The sequence below is a fragment of the Gorilla gorilla genome, chromosome 8, assembly GCF_029281585.2.
Source record: "Gorilla gorilla gorilla isolate KB3781 chromosome 8, NHGRI_mGorGor1-v2.1_pri, whole genome shotgun sequence".
Taxonomy (NCBI): domain Eukaryota; kingdom Metazoa; phylum Chordata; class Mammalia; order Primates; family Hominidae; genus Gorilla; species Gorilla gorilla.
This window is the reverse complement of record NC_073232.2, coordinates 106263249-106278395: the sequence shown is the minus strand read 5'-3', so window position 1 is coordinate 106278395 and position 15147 is coordinate 106263249. Positions and strand designations below refer to the sequence as shown.

Below are 15147 nucleotides of genomic sequence, written 5' to 3'. Positions count from 1 at the left end.
GAGTGCAGTGGCGTGATCTCAGCTCACCGCAACCTCCGCCTCCTGGCTTCAAGCAATTCCCTGCCTTGGCCTCCCAAGTAGCTGGGATTACAGGCGCCCACGACCATGCCCAGCTAATTTTTGTATTTTTAGTAGAGACGGGGGTTTCACCATCTTGGCCAGGCTGGTCTCGAACTCCTGACCTCGTGATCCACCCACCTCAGCCTCCCATAGTGCTGGGATTACAGGCATGAGCCACTGCACCCAGCCTACAATTTTTTTTAAAAGGCATTTCATTTTCATCTCACAGGAAGGCCATTTTAGAGGCTACCCTTGATTTAACACCAAAACTTCTTACAAGAGCACAAGCCCCAATTACCCAATCCATGGTGTGCACTTCATTCTCCTTATACTCGCCCACATAAACAGTGTCCCTGGCTCCTTACCACATCTGAAGCTGCACCTGTCACTCTTAGGAAAGCACACGGGGTCTCCAGGAATTCAATCTATGCACACTCAGGAGCAGCAAGCTAATTTTAATTCTCGCATTTGATGACCATGGCTAAAGTACAGCTAATTTTTTAAGTTCAAAGTAAAATCCAAGTGGCTTCTAGATTAATATCTCTATTTTAGAGATACAACTGATTAACAAACAGATAATGAACTGCCACAGCAGAATTGCAAACGTGGTTTAATGATGGGAAATTTGTCAACCTGATAGAACACATCAGCAGGTCAAATGTGAAAAAGCATAAAATCATTTCCAAGATTACCTTTTTGGCATTTGATAAAATTCAACTCCCTTTCATCTTTTGCTTAAATCCAGGAATACAAAACTACTTCTTCAAAGTAATTTAAACTATTTTAAACCAAAAGCCAACATTATGCCTTCTAAAAAGTATGAAAAGCATTTCCATTAAAATCAGGAGTAAAATAAAACAGTCTATTATCCTCACTCAGTTATTAATGTTCTAGAATTACTAATTTAAAAGAGAAGTAATAATTATTTGTGGGTAATATAATTCTCTACCTAGACAGTGCAGGAGAATCTACTAAAAAGTTAAGTTGATTAAATAAAAAATATAAAACCTTTAGAAAATAATGAGTAAGACATAGAACTTCTCCACTATGGACTACTGACCCCATTCATTTCAGAACTGGTATTCCTCGAGTGGTCATCTGCAAGCTTTGTGCTCAAATAAACTCTATACTTAATCATAATTTCTGAATCTCATTTGTTAAAGTTGACAATCTTCATGATAGAATGTTAAGCAAGGAATCTAGGATCCAAAATTGCGTATGATGTATTTATCATGTGATCCCAATTTTATTTGAAAAAACAAAAGTCCCATTCTACTGCTCCCTAGCTAGGTAGCTTAGGACAAATCCATGAGTCTCTTAGGAGACCGGTTCCTTCAACTCCTCCAAAACCAAGAGGGCCAAGCTTGGACCCTTCTCCTTTCTTCCCCTCAATTGTAAGTATTGGATAACAGCATATAATCAAAAATTAATAAATAAATATAAACAGAAGTATGTCTGTGTTAATAATTTAAGATAAAATATAGAATTTTAGTTGTTAAAGCAAAATTATTTTTGGATTAAAGATTTTTTTAAAAATGAGTATCTCCTAAATGGGTGATATATTTTATATCTGACTCCTTAGATAGTAATAGTTCATTAGAAATAGACAGCATGGTGAGAAATGAGCACACTCTCTTAACTTCTATGACTAATTTGATCTGGGCTTGCATGCCTGCAACAGGAACGCCCTCCACCTGTTGTCAGCCATCCCATGACTTGGCATTAGAGACGCCCGGACCATTCTCAGCCAGCAAAAGGCAGTCAAAAGCCTATCCAAGAGTGTCATGGGAGAGCATGCAAGGTTGCCTGATGTCTGTGTTGCACTGCTGGTGCAGGAAATTGATTTTTGGAGTTCTTTTTGCAAACTTATATAGCTTCTATGCATAGCTCAAAAGTTCCTGCCTTCTGCTCTTAGATTCAAATAATAATTGAGCTTTTTTTTTTTCACAACTACCTCTAGATTTACCAATCCCTACCACTGTAAATTTTAAAACTGTGCCCAAGCCATGATGAAAGAAAAACCTCAAGCACAGTAAGCCAGACCGAGTTAGAAGCAAATTAGGTCTGAGTGAATCCACTCAGACCCCGGCAGTTAACCAAACTGCTCAAGCTCTGCTCTGTCATCCAAATTCATTCTGCCTTTGTGGAGGGAAAAGGAATACAATTTCATGCCCAGAGTATTTAGCTTTTGTGAATTTTATCCACCTTTCTGAGATTGGCAAAACAGGCTACTAGAGAGGGCTTCAATTCTTCCAGGCAAACATTTCATATGTGAAAAACACGCTCAATCAATGAAATCTGAGTTTGTGTTATTAATAACAACACATGAATTGAAACTTTCTTTAGAAATGACAGTAACTTGAAACAACTCCTGTGATATCCAAATTAAGCCATGTTATGTGATATTTTAATCCCAGATTTGTATAGCATGTACTTGGTCACAGGCTTTTTTCCCAAATGATTTTTTTCCATTCTCCACATTTTCCATAGTCAGTAATATTATATAGTTTAAACCTAAAGTGAAGTCATCAAAACAGAGTCTCTCTTTATGTCTGTCTCTTCCTTAATTCTGCATATAGCAGCCTTACTGTTTTATTATTATTATGTGGCTATTCCTATAAAGCAATGAAAATATACAAATGCTAGCTGAGTTTTGTTATAGCTCTGAACTTGTGTGCACCCATCATCAGCCCCTCTAAAGGAGGCCTTTCATTATTTTTACAAATGGAGCACATTTCCTTGAGGTTACCATACAACCACACAGCCAGCAGTGATGCCACTACTAAGAAGAGAGAGATAAGAGGTTTTGGGCAAACATCACTGATGACACTGGCCAGTACTGTTTGACTAACAGCCCTGTCAAGATTAGGCACCCTATCTATGTTTTGTTTTATTTTCCCCAGATATCTTCCTCCTCCCTCTTCAAGCAAGTAGCCCTGTACTCACTGCTTCAGAGGAGGGATATGGGGGGCTGAGGGCAGACCTATGAGCCTTTTTGGCTTTTGTTTTAAAAACTTAAGCCCTAAGAGCACAGAGGAAAGGGTTAAAGGGCATTAAGTCTGTATCATAGACCCAATATTGAGCAGAAGCAGGGAGGAGACTGGAGCTTTACTCTGACCCTTGCCCCCGTTCCAACTCCTACTGGCTGGTAGTCAGGGGAGAAAAGACAAAATGTCTCATAGGTCCTGAAAGCAGAAGGAACCTCGCTTCCTGGCAGAAGGGAATGAGACCTCAGAGACTTCAGGCAGCTGCGGCTGCTGCACCCATGAGAGGCAGCTCAGTGGCACTGTATATGAAGTCACCTATGGACAAGGACAGTGGCTATTTCAGTGGCAGCTGGGGAGAGAGGAAGTAAGACCTGCAGCTGCAACACCACTCAGAGAGCAGTAGAAGGAAACTCCATGAAGATATGAGGCTAAATCCTTTTTCTGCCATTCAACTGGGAGACTCAGTAACAACAATAAAAATTATCAAAGAAGCTAATATTTGTTAGAATTCTTATTCTAGCCCATGTACAGTTCTAACAACTATAAAATTATCAAAGAAGCTAATATTTGTTAGAATTCTTATTCTAGACAATGTACAGTTCTAAGCCTCCAACATGAGTTATTTCATTTAATTCTTACAAAACCTATTTGATAGGTACTACTGTTACCCCTCTATAATGTAGATGAGGATGCTTAGGCAGAAACAGGCCAAGTATCTTGCACAAGGCCATGCAGATGATAAGTAGCAGAGGCCGGATATAAATGAACCTAAGCAACCTGACTCCAGATCCCAAACTTATAAAATGAAATGAGGGAAAATACAGTTATATTTCTTGTACATCCAAGTCTATGGCAAGTCTATTTAGTTCTTCTCAAACTTGTCTCTTTGTCTAACAATAGAGCCCCTCTTTCACGCAAAATCTAAAACAGAGCCCCAGTATATAAGACAAATAAGAGCAGGACTGCTCGGTAAAAGCCGAAGTAAATGATAGAGATCTTCATTCCTCAGCATCTCCCTAACCCTGCAGAGGCCCCAAACACTCCTGGAACATAGTTTGAAAACCCCTGTTCCCAACCAATATCACTCTGAGTTATGTGCTTGAGAGACAAAAGCAGCCCAGCTAGAACACCAACAACAGCCAGCATAATCAAAGGAAAAAGGCAAAAATAATCCCCCAGTGGCAGTTACAGAGGGCCATTCCAATCTGGGCCCTGACACTAACCAGCTCAAGTTTGAGCACTGGAGGGCCCAGAGGTGGTGGAATTCCGGGCTGGAGCAGAGAGTCAGGAATGAGGCAAATCCAATAAACAGGCAGAGGCGGGAAGCAGAGCCAACAGGGCGCCGGGGCCAGTGGTCTGTGGTGAGCGAGGCGGCTGCAGGAACAGAGGTGGGAGCGAGAGGGAGGCCAGCCCAGGAACTGCTCCCACGGCTTCGGGCTGTCCAGATGCAGTCTAGGAGATGGCAACAGTGAAAACTTACGAGTATTTCAATAACCAGTGTTCTGGGGAAGAAAAAAACCAACTACACTGCCCTCTTTCTCACCAATTCCAACATTGCATTTTCCCCACGTACAGTCACGTACCATTCAGTGGCTGATAGTGTCAGACTCAACAGCCAGAAATGCCTGCCTTTGGGAGTAGTGTGGGTGACAGTTAAGAGTGCCAGAATGCTTGGACTCACATCCCGGATCTCCTGCATACTAGCTGTGTGACCTTGGGTAAGTTACTTAACCTCTCAGTCCCTCAGTTTCCTCATCTGTGATATGCAGATAATAAAAGTACCTACCTCAGAAAGTGGGTTGTGGGGATTAAACAAGTTAGTACCTATAAATTGCTTAGAACAATACCTAGTACAAAGCTCTTAGTAAATGCTAGCTATATTATCATTCTCTTATTTTGATAGCTTTCTTCTCACTCCTGACTGCTTTCTCTTTATTCTTCCATGCTGTATTAGTTTCCTACAGCTGCTGTGACAAATGACCACAAACTTAGTAGTTTAAATAATACCAATGTGCTACCCTACAGTTCTGGAGGTCAGAAGTCTAAAATGGGTTAGTAGGGCTACATACCTTCTGGAGGCTCTAGGAAAGAACTCATTTTCTCTCCTTTTCCAGCTTCTAGAGGCTTGGCTCTTGACCCCTTCCTCACATCACTCCTGTCTGCTTCTTCTAAGAACACTCGAGATTAGATTGAGCCCACCCAGATCATCCAGGATCATCTCAAGAGCTTTAATTTAATCACATCTGTAAAAGTCCCTTTTGTCACGTAAAGTAACATATTCACAGGTTGCAGGCATTCAGACTTGGACATCTTTGGGAGATCATGATCTAGCCTACCATCTCCACCTCCCCAAAACCTAACACTGCAGACTGGGAAGACTTGAGGAGCCCTGGGGGAAGAAACAGTAATATTAGTAGCTAACTTTGAGCACTCAGGATGTGTCTGTCTCTATGCAAAGTGCTTTAGGTGAACCATCTCACTTTGGCCTCAAAGCAACCCTGTACAATTACTATTGCTATTTTACGCAAAGGTCAGTTGCTCATCCAAGGTTGTACTAGGTAAACCCCAGGGAAATTTGATTCTAGAGAATCTTGTATTTGACGAATAGAGTGTCCAGGCTCTATACCTTAAGCCATGATAACTGGATTCAGGGAGTCAGGTGGGGAAAGATCATTAGGGGCCTCAGAGACGTGCCACAAGAGGTATACATGCCCCCTGGCTGCAAAGAGACAGGGGGTCCTGCAGAGTCCATGCTAAACTACACACAAAAGGTCAAATGTCCAGAACATCTCCTCCTACTCAAAGGAGAAACCTTGGGGTTACTCAATAATTTCTTCAAAGGCAGGTTTGGACCAAAATCTAAGAAGAGATCACTGAGGCTTGCCACTACTTGAGGAGGAGAAATGAAATGTCCATTCTTGCCCCCAGACCAGCCTTGCAGTTCCAGTCGAACTCCCACAAGAAAAGAGGAATGCAATTTCCCTAGAAAGACTTCCGACTGAGTCAGATTGATGCAGACCCTCCAAAAACACGCCAGGAAGGCTTACAATCCTGGTAGTCCACCAAATGGCCCCCGCCTGTAACAGTTGATCTATACTAGGACCAAACCACCGGCCACCCTCCACCCCATAACAGTTACGAATATGTAAGCCCCCACATGCCAAAGATTTCAACATAAGCCCAATGGTTTCACCAGTACCCACCTCTTTTCCTACCAGTTCTTACACAGTGAATGCTCAAAAACAAGTGTGGCTGACACAGGGTGGAAAGGGGCAAGCTAAACAATTGCTAAGCACGTCTATACGGTGGTTGAACTATCCATGGCATTTCAAAACCTCAACTGCTAAACAATTTAGCCAGATCACTATCTGAAACTTTCTAATGAGCTGAGTTAAAGCTATTAGGTTTCACCTAGCCAAAAAAAAAAAAAGATGGTTATTTGTTTTGGGTCATGAGCCCAGAGGTTAATGTAGGATAGCACAGTGGTCAAGAGAACAGACTCTGGAGACAGCCCACTTTGACTGGCTCCTGACACTGGCACTTCCTTGCTGTGACTTTACGCAAATCACTTGACCTTTCGTTGCTTCAGTTTTCCCATCTTCAAAATGGGCATAATCATGGAAGTCCACACTCCCTAATCCAAATTCTGAGCAGCCAGCCAACTGCGATTCAGAAGCTTTATGGATTTTGTAATGGTAAAAATGCATATGCCATATCTTACATAACACTTTCAATGGTATCTGCAGCAAATAAAATATGCCCATAATTTCTGAAGTAAAAATGTATGTGTAGTTCTCACCAAGTGAGAAAAATAAAGACTGTGATAACCTCACGTCACTTCAGACCAAGTTTTGTAGCCAAATTTATGAAAATCACAGTTTTTAGAGCTTTTTTGATTTTGGAAATACAGCTAAAGGATAAGATCTCTCACGTTGACTGTGTAATATATAAAAATTAAATGCGTTAATTGATAAAAGTGCTTGGAGTGGTGCCTGGCATGTAGTAAGCACCATAGTGTTACCAACAACAACTTCTATCATTTTCATGTAAAATTTGGAAACTTTAAAGTTATGACTAAATTTCATTTGGAAACCAGTACACTTTGGAGATTAATAGGAATTACCCCTTTGAAACAATCCTCTAGGGAAGGATTTTCTGAGATGATGAAAATGTTCTATATCTGCACTGTCCAATACAGTAGCCACTAGCTGCATGTAGCTATCAAGCACTTGAAATATGGGTGGTTAATTTCATTTAACTAATTTCAATTCAAATGTAAATAGCCATATGTGGCTAGTGACTACCATGTTGGACAATGCAGCCTCCGAGGGCTTGGTTCCCAATCTGGCCCACGAAAATCTATTTAAGCCATAACACAGATGAATTATAGCCTCAGTAAAAACCCTGCATTCTGCATCCAGGGAGCAGAGAGGAACACATGATGCTAGAGAGAGTTCTGCCCTTCTTTGTAGGCCACATGGTTGGCCTATAACAAAATGCATCTTTGATATCGTCTTCCTCTCTTTCTCCATTCCCTACTCCTCCATCTCCAACTCTCCTCTTTGGGCCTTACATAACTAAATCATATGCTTCCCTAAAACCCTATCAGAACCTTCCACCCCTCCTCCAGAAGCACCATATTTCCTAATCACCTGTCTTCCCTCCCTCAACCAAACCCCTACTTGCTCAATGCCACAGATCTCAACTGAATGTTGGGAGGAAAGCAACTTCATCAAACAAATTCACACTCTTAGCTGCTTCTACTGTTTTTGGCTTTTCCTCTGCTTCTCCTTCTGAACCCAGAAGCTCTGTTTTATTGTTCTTCCACCACAGAAGTAGTTCCGGCAGAGAGAGAAGGCATTAAAACTAAAGCAACTGTCATATAGGCGCCTGTCAGCCAGGTGTGTGGAACACACACACGTGCGCACACACACACACACACGTGCAGCAAGCCTCACTCTGTGCAAATCCCTCCTCTTGCCCAGGCATGGGAAACATCCCCTGCTGTCTACTTTAGAAAACTCTTCCACCATGCACAGTATTTTTTCAATCTTCTTTTATTCATTTAGAAAGTTACAGGTAACAAATTGCACATCAAACAGTTTTTTTAAAGTATACAACAAAAGCCCAGCGAAGAATGTGACTAAGAATGGTTGTAAATAGAAAAACAAAACCAACCGCCTTCATTGGAATCTAGCTTCTAACCCACTGGAGTATGGAATTTTTAATGACAGGTCAAACTTGGACCACATCCCAGGAGTTTATGTTACTAAGAGGACTGGAAGAATGACCCTCCAGTTCAATCTCGCTTCTTACCTGGTCCCAAGGCATGAACCGAAGGTGATTATTAGACATGGCTCCTGGGTATAAAAGGAATTTCCCCCATGGGGCTGTAAATAAAGGATAGTGTTAATGGTAAACATTATACATTCCTCTAGTTCCTTTCAATTATATTATCTCCTTCTCCAAAGTAGATATTTATGTTGTAAAACCAAAGTCTTAAGATTTAATACTGGCCCACAATTATCTCTAGAGTCTTCTAGGTGCAAGCATTTTGCCATGAAAGCCACAGCAAATGCCTTCAGTAGGGAAAATGAGATATCTACATAAATAACTCCCAGAAGGTAGAGAGCAGAAAGGGCCCTGGAGAAAAAATGCTGCAGAAATCAGAGCAAGGGGAGGTTGGCTGTTTCAGGAAAAGCCTCATACCACCAGCAAAATACAGTTTGAAGGATGGTTAGACTTTAGAGTGGTGGACGTGGGGGAAGATGTGCCATCAGATGGTCTAGATGACACCATCAGACATTCTTCAGAAAAGTATTCATGAAGACATCGATGCATACAATAACCTAGAGATAGTCCACCTCTCTCCTCAATGACAACTGGGCACCTGTACAAGCACCTATGGGGTCACCTGCTTCCACCTCCCAAGTCAGGCTCTCAAAAATTCTCCCTAGTGGGGTCAAGCATTCTTGGCCTCAGTAGTGCCCATTCTGTGGCAGCGGCCCTGCCCTACCTCTACGGGGGGTATAAGAAACATGAAAACATACCAATCCTGCAGAGATCTAAAAGACCTACGGGCAAATTTTGCATAATGCAACTGAAATTATGACCTTCGTGCAAATAAAACTTTTCGAAGACGTGAATCCTACTTAACAGGTATTCAGGGAACTCACTATTTAAAATGACACTGATGAATCACTAAATGAGTCTTACACTGAATAATTGGTTAAGTCGGCTGAACTAAGTGTCTGATGGCTTAAATACAGAGCGAGGGGCGAAAGCTCCCACAAATTTACGCTGTGCACCTAACATTCGCCACGACAGAAGACTTCTTGCTCTAGTGTATTTATTACTGTAGCATTAAAGGACTTGAAGGCAAAGCTAGCTATTCTAGTTATCAGTTAGAGCGGGAACTGGTCCAATATTGTATTTTCTAGGACTTGATGTACATAAATCTCTCCAGGAACAATCTCTTGAGCACTTTCCTTGAAATACCGCTGCTAAGTACCGCCACAAAAAGAGCTTACGTTTTTCTTTGCACTGGCCACCTCCACACCGTACTCACAACACGAAGGGGCGACCTGAGGCAGGCGTCTGGAGTGAAGGCACTGGCAGGGTGTCCTTTAGCCCCTGCGAGGGCGGCCTGCATGCCCTGGAGGACCGCCCGCCTCGGGTCCCCCGGGAGCGCGAGGACACTTTTCCGCCAGGTACGCGGAGTCCGGCTGCTCCCTTAGGCGGGTCGACTGCCTTGGGAGAGAACCAGCCCATCCTTCCCTTTCTCCAGTCCTCAGGAACCGAGCTACAGAGTCGCTTCCTCACCTCTTGGCTCCTGGCGAGTCTCGCCGGCGTCCCCAAGCGCAGCGTCCCTCTGGGACCAGCCGTCCGCGCGCCTGTCGCTAGCGGCGTCCGGTGTCCCCGCTACTGTGTGTCAGCTGCAGAGCCGATGCCCAGGAACGCGCAGGAGCCAGGCAAGTGCCCGAGAGGCAGAGCCCGGGAGGCAGAGCCCGGGCGCGCCGCCGCTGCCCCCCCCGCCGCGCGAGCCCGCCGCCCGCCGCGTTGCCCACGTTGCCCAGCGTTACCGTGTGGACCCGCGCCGTTCACAGTCCGCGCCCGCCGAGATGTGCGCGCTGCCCGGACAGCGGCGTCTGCGCGGGCGGCAGCGGGGCCCCCGCCCTGGGCTGGGCTTTCCCAGAACTCGCCCGCCCCGGGTGAGAGGCCGCTAGCGCCGCCGCGGGCGGCCGGGCGGGGGAGCGGCCTGTGCCGGACCCGCCCCCGGCTCCTGCCGCGCGGGGAAGGCGGGCGCGGAGCGAGGACCCGGCCGCCTCCCCCGGAGCTGGCTGCTGGCGGCGCGACCCCTTCCCAGACCCCTGGCCCTGGCCCCTAGGAGCCATCCTTTCTGGCGGGAGCCAGAGAGAGCGCTCCTGGGGCGCCCGGCTCCGGGAAGGGCGGGAACTCTGCACACCTCAGGCGGCGGGAATTTACTCTCACACTACCCCAGGGAACCACCCCTGGTTGACAGATATGGAAACTGAGGTTCACGGCAGATAAAGGACACGATCAAGGTCTCTGTAGTAGATGCCAGCACCAAGTCTCGAATCTGTTCTGTCACTCGTTCATTTAATACATATTCATTGAGCCCCATCAATGTGCCCAGCGTTGTGCCAGGCTCCGGAAATACTCCTTTTGCTGGTAATGGTGGCCATCCAGGACTGCGGACTCCAAATCCAGTACTCTTTCATTGCTCAAGCAAACCTGAAGATCTTCACAACTAGAAACTACAGGCTTTGCACAGAACCTCCTTAGCCGCTGGAGCGGCTTTTATGAGTCTTAGGAGAGCCAAGGACCTGGAAAAAGAAATCAAATCATCATCCTCCTCCCTTTCGCCTAAACCTGTGCCTCCTCCCTCTACCTGTTCTAATGGAAGACCGTTCCCTAGGCCTGACCTCTTCTCCTACATCTGATCAGGACCCATTCCTGTGGCCCATTTCGCCTCCCACTGTCCTCTCCCTTGGACCAAATCAATCCTTCAAACCACCGCTGTATTATTCTTCCTTTTTTACAACTTTAATCTATGCAGAAAACTTCACTGGCTCCCTATTGCCCTCCAAACTAACTCTCCATGGCTGTGTAATCCAGCATGCCCTGGCTAATAAGGATCACCCAACAGAATGTCTCTCCCACTCCAGCTCTGTACCTGAACTTAAGCTGAGCCTTCTACCCGGAGCATCTCCTCCCACACACTTTCCTCCTGCTCATGTTTGACCCTTTCTTTCGGGTCCCTCTTAAAAGTGATCTCTCCTTCTTGGAGGCTCCAGAACACAGGAGAGATTGGAGCAAGAAAGCACAGGAGGCCCAAAGAATCCTGCTGTTAAGAAAAATCTGCCAGTCTGGTCCTTAAACTGTCTTGCTGTTTTCTCACCACTAGGACTTTAATGAAAACTAACATGACTGCCTCCCTGGAGAGCTGATTTCAGAAAGGTCTCTGCAGAGGGCTCTAAAGAAATTCTTTGTTCCTCAAGATCTTGGCATTTAGCACTAGGACAGTGAGAAGTGGTAATTTACTCAATCCCTGAGGCTATGTTATCCTGAACAAGTAAATAAAGGGCTGAGGAAAGAGGTAGCATCACTGACAATAAACAAGGTAGGCTATTTATTTAATATACAGTATTATATTATGGTTTTATAATTCATTTAATGATCGAATAATATCAAACTTCATCCATCACCTGGCACCCCCAAAGACTTTTTTTTTTTAATTTGGCACGTGGGAATAGATAGCTACAAACTGGTAGATGCACAAGCAGTTAACATTGAATCCTCCAAATGAGTCATTGCATGATTAGTATGCAAGGCAAATCTAGGTCCGTTGGGCAGGAAAGTTATCCAAGTGTGATAATCACTGTGGCCCCATCCCTAGAAAGGGGTGCCTTCCTCAAATCTTTGCAAAGAGAGCAGGTCCAGATCAGTGTCCTTTGCTCGCCCCATGGCTCCCTCTCTAAACGAGATCGGAGGGAAGTCGTGTCCCCGAGGCTGCCTCACCACATTGGAATGTCTGAGCTAACAGTACTTCCAGAGTGTTCATTGCTCCTCTGAACAGCACTGCCCAGACTTTCTGGAGATTTTAATTCACTCCCCAACCTCGCCAACAGTTGCACACAAGGTGCCTTTTTTACACCCTGCTCTCTGTTCAGTGAAACACACAGACCATCTCAGGGGAACAATGGCTCCATTCAAGACTTTTTCAGAAGTGTACCATATAACCTCCACTCTGTGGGCTGCTGCCAGCCATTATCTAGAGGAAGAAAGACTGTCAGATAAAGCGCCTGAGAATTGGGAAAGCACTGGATAATTTCCATGGAAAATTCAGCTTCAGTAAACTAAGTTATGCATCTCTTTATACAAGACCATTCTGCATAGACAACAACAACAGCCCCAAGAAACAATCCTGTGGAGACTTTATTTCAGTAAAGTGCATCTATGTTTGAAATTTCAGAAGAAAACACACATGTCTTTTGAGCTTATTACATTACATACTGGTCTCCAGTCAATGGAAATTGATTTAAATACATGATAAACATAGAGACTAGGGAATTTAAGTAGTAAAATTATTTTAAGAAACGGAACCATCTTCCCTCTTTCTTTCTGCCTCCCCTATCCTGTAATTTTCAGAAAGGAGGTGGGGGCAGTGGTCTCTGACTTCATGGTGGTGGTTGCCAACAAGAGGCCCCACACCCTCTACTGCACATATTACAGAAGAAGGATTGGCGCTTTGCCACACTCAACAAGCCAGCCATCAGTTAACCCGTTCATAAACAAACCGTTAGTTTGGGAACTGAGTAGTCAGTGTGGGCACCATTGACTAATGCATTGATCTTTGTCAAACAGCTGCTGATCGTCAAACAGAGGAATTTGCCAACAGACATCTGGGTAGCACAAAGGCCAAGGAAGGACTGAAGGAACAAGGCAGCCCTCAGCTTTTGCAGTTGCCATATCCTCCCTTTCGAAGTCACTGCATCAAACTGTACCGGGCTTACTAGCTGTCTGCAAATAGACTAGCAAGTTCAGATGGTGAGCAGAGAGCCAAAAACACACTTCCTAGAGTTGTCTTGTATGTGAGGTTAGATTATACTAAGGCAGTTTGAGGTTGATGAAAAACAACCGGCTTGTTAAAGCTGTAGGTATCTCTACCTGTGTGACATGGTTAGGAGTGAGGGTCCCCAGGGAACAGTAAGCAAAGCAGGGAAAGATTATCTTAAACATCCTCTCTCAGCGCAGCTGGTGTTAGGGGAACAGAATTTGGTGTGGGACCACTTGAGTTGGATGCTCAGATCCACCCCCAAGTTGTGAGCCCTCGGACAGGTTACTTATCTCACTGTGCCTCATTTTCCTCTAGATAAATTGTACCTACCTGATATGGTTTGGCTGTGTCCCCACCCAAATCTCGAATTGTAGTTCCCATAATTCCCACGTTGTTGGAGGGACCCAGTGGGAGGTAATTGAATCGTGAGGATGGGCCTTTCCCATGCTGTTCTCGTGACAGTGAATAAGTCTCACGAGATCTGATGGTTTTATAAAGGGGAGTTTTCCTGCACATGCTCTTTCTGTCTTGCCTGCTGCCATGTAAGCTGTGACTTTGTTCCTCCTTGCCTTCTGCCATGATTGTGAGGCCTCCCTAGCCAAGTAGAACTGTGATTCCATTAAATCTCTTTTTCTTTATAAATTACCCAGTCTTGGGTATGCTTTATTAGCAGCGTGAGAACAGACTAATACAGTACCCCTCAGCGTAATTGTGAGGATTAAATGAGCCAGTGTATATGAAAACACTTAGAACATATAAAGGTTTATTACTTAAATAAATAAAACTCAGATTTTTATTTTCATTTAGACTTATGGTATTTAAAGACCATAAACCCCTTTGAATATTCCAAAATCTTGTCAATCTTTTGACAGAACATTTTTTTCTTCTTGAAACATTCAGGAATCTCATTGTAATACCTGGTTCAGAGTTGTTGTCAGCAAAAGTTGGGACCAGCTCAAATTGTTTCAAGGAGCCATAATGAAAAATTATAAAAGCACAATTTTTTAAAAAAAGTTTTAGCAACACTGGAATTCCAAAGCATAGACATTAGAAACTTCTTGTTTTTCTTTTCGAGGTAGGGTCTTGCTCTGTCACCCAGCCTAGAGTGCAGTAGTGTGATCATAGCTCACTGTAACCTAGAACTCCTGGGCTCAAGTGATCCTCCCTCCTCAGCCTCCTGAGTAGCTAGGACCACAGGCAAGCACAACCATGCCCAGCTAATTTAAAAAAAAATTGTTTTGTAGAGATGATGTCTTGCTATGTTGCCCAGGCTGGTCTTGAACTCCGGCCTCAGGTGTGGAGACTTCTCTAGATGTAGTTTTTAAGGTTTTATGTTGTTCTTAGTGGCCAAAATGCACAGTTTAAAGAAACAGGAGAGAATACAGAATGTATTTTTCAAAAGTAGATGCAGCTATATTTCCAGTCCCACATCCTCTTCTAGAACCTTGCCACTGATATCAGGTGAAGTCTAATTCCCCTTCTCTTGAATATGGGCAGCCCCTTAACTAATAGAATGAGGTAGAAGTGATGCTTTGTGGCTAGAGTACCTATGTCATGGAAGTTGAGACGGCTTTTGTTTGCCTATCTTGCTCCAGAACTCTCACCCAAGAACCCAGATGCCATGTTGTAAGGAAGCCCAGACCACTTGGAGAGGCATGTATGATCCCAGCTGACAGCCAGCATCAACCTTGAATATGTGGGTGAATGTGCCTTCAAGGGATTCCAGTCACTAACCTTCAAGCCATTCCAGCAATAGTAAGTACAGCAGATCAAAGCTATCCCTGCCATGCCCTGCCCAAATTGCTGGTTTTTGAGCCAAATAAATGGTCAGTCTTTTAGGCCATAAGTCTTGGGATAGTTCCTTACATAACTTTCATAACTGGAACAATAGGAACGAATGTTGGGAGGTAGATAGAGTTAGTTGAAGCTCGTGAAAGTTTTCTTCTGCTTGCCTGTATTTTCACAACAGAATGGTAAACAAAGTCAGCTGGACGTGGTGGCTCATGCCTGTAATCCTAG

General features: G+C 44.2%; 1 protein-coding gene and 1 long non-coding RNA gene across 4 annotated transcripts in view; one reads left to right on the top strand and one right to left on the bottom strand.

Annotated features, from left to right (window-relative positions):
• Positions 1-10221, bottom strand: part of PLCE1 (phospholipase C epsilon 1) — a 334371-nt gene extending 324150 nt beyond the window's left edge. Inside the window, exons 1-2 of one of the 3 annotated variants that reach the window (XM_063710326.1) lie at positions 9870-10221; positions 8364-8437 (exon numbers count right to left, since the gene is read on the bottom strand). The gene's annotated coding sequence lies outside the window, so the exon portion shown is untranslated. The remainder of the gene's footprint in view (positions 1-8363; positions 8438-9869) is intronic. The other 2 variants (XM_055352517.2, XM_063710327.1) reach the window with 2 other exon arrangements.
• Positions 10222-11489: 1268 nt separating this feature from the next.
• Positions 11490-14873, top strand: LOC129524954 (uncharacterized). Its single transcript, XR_008668944.1, has 3 exons — positions 11490-11691; positions 12936-13118; positions 14724-14873. It is a non-coding gene; the product is annotated as an uncharacterized lncRNA (long non-coding RNA).
• The last annotated feature ends 274 nt before the right edge of the window (positions 14874-15147 follow it).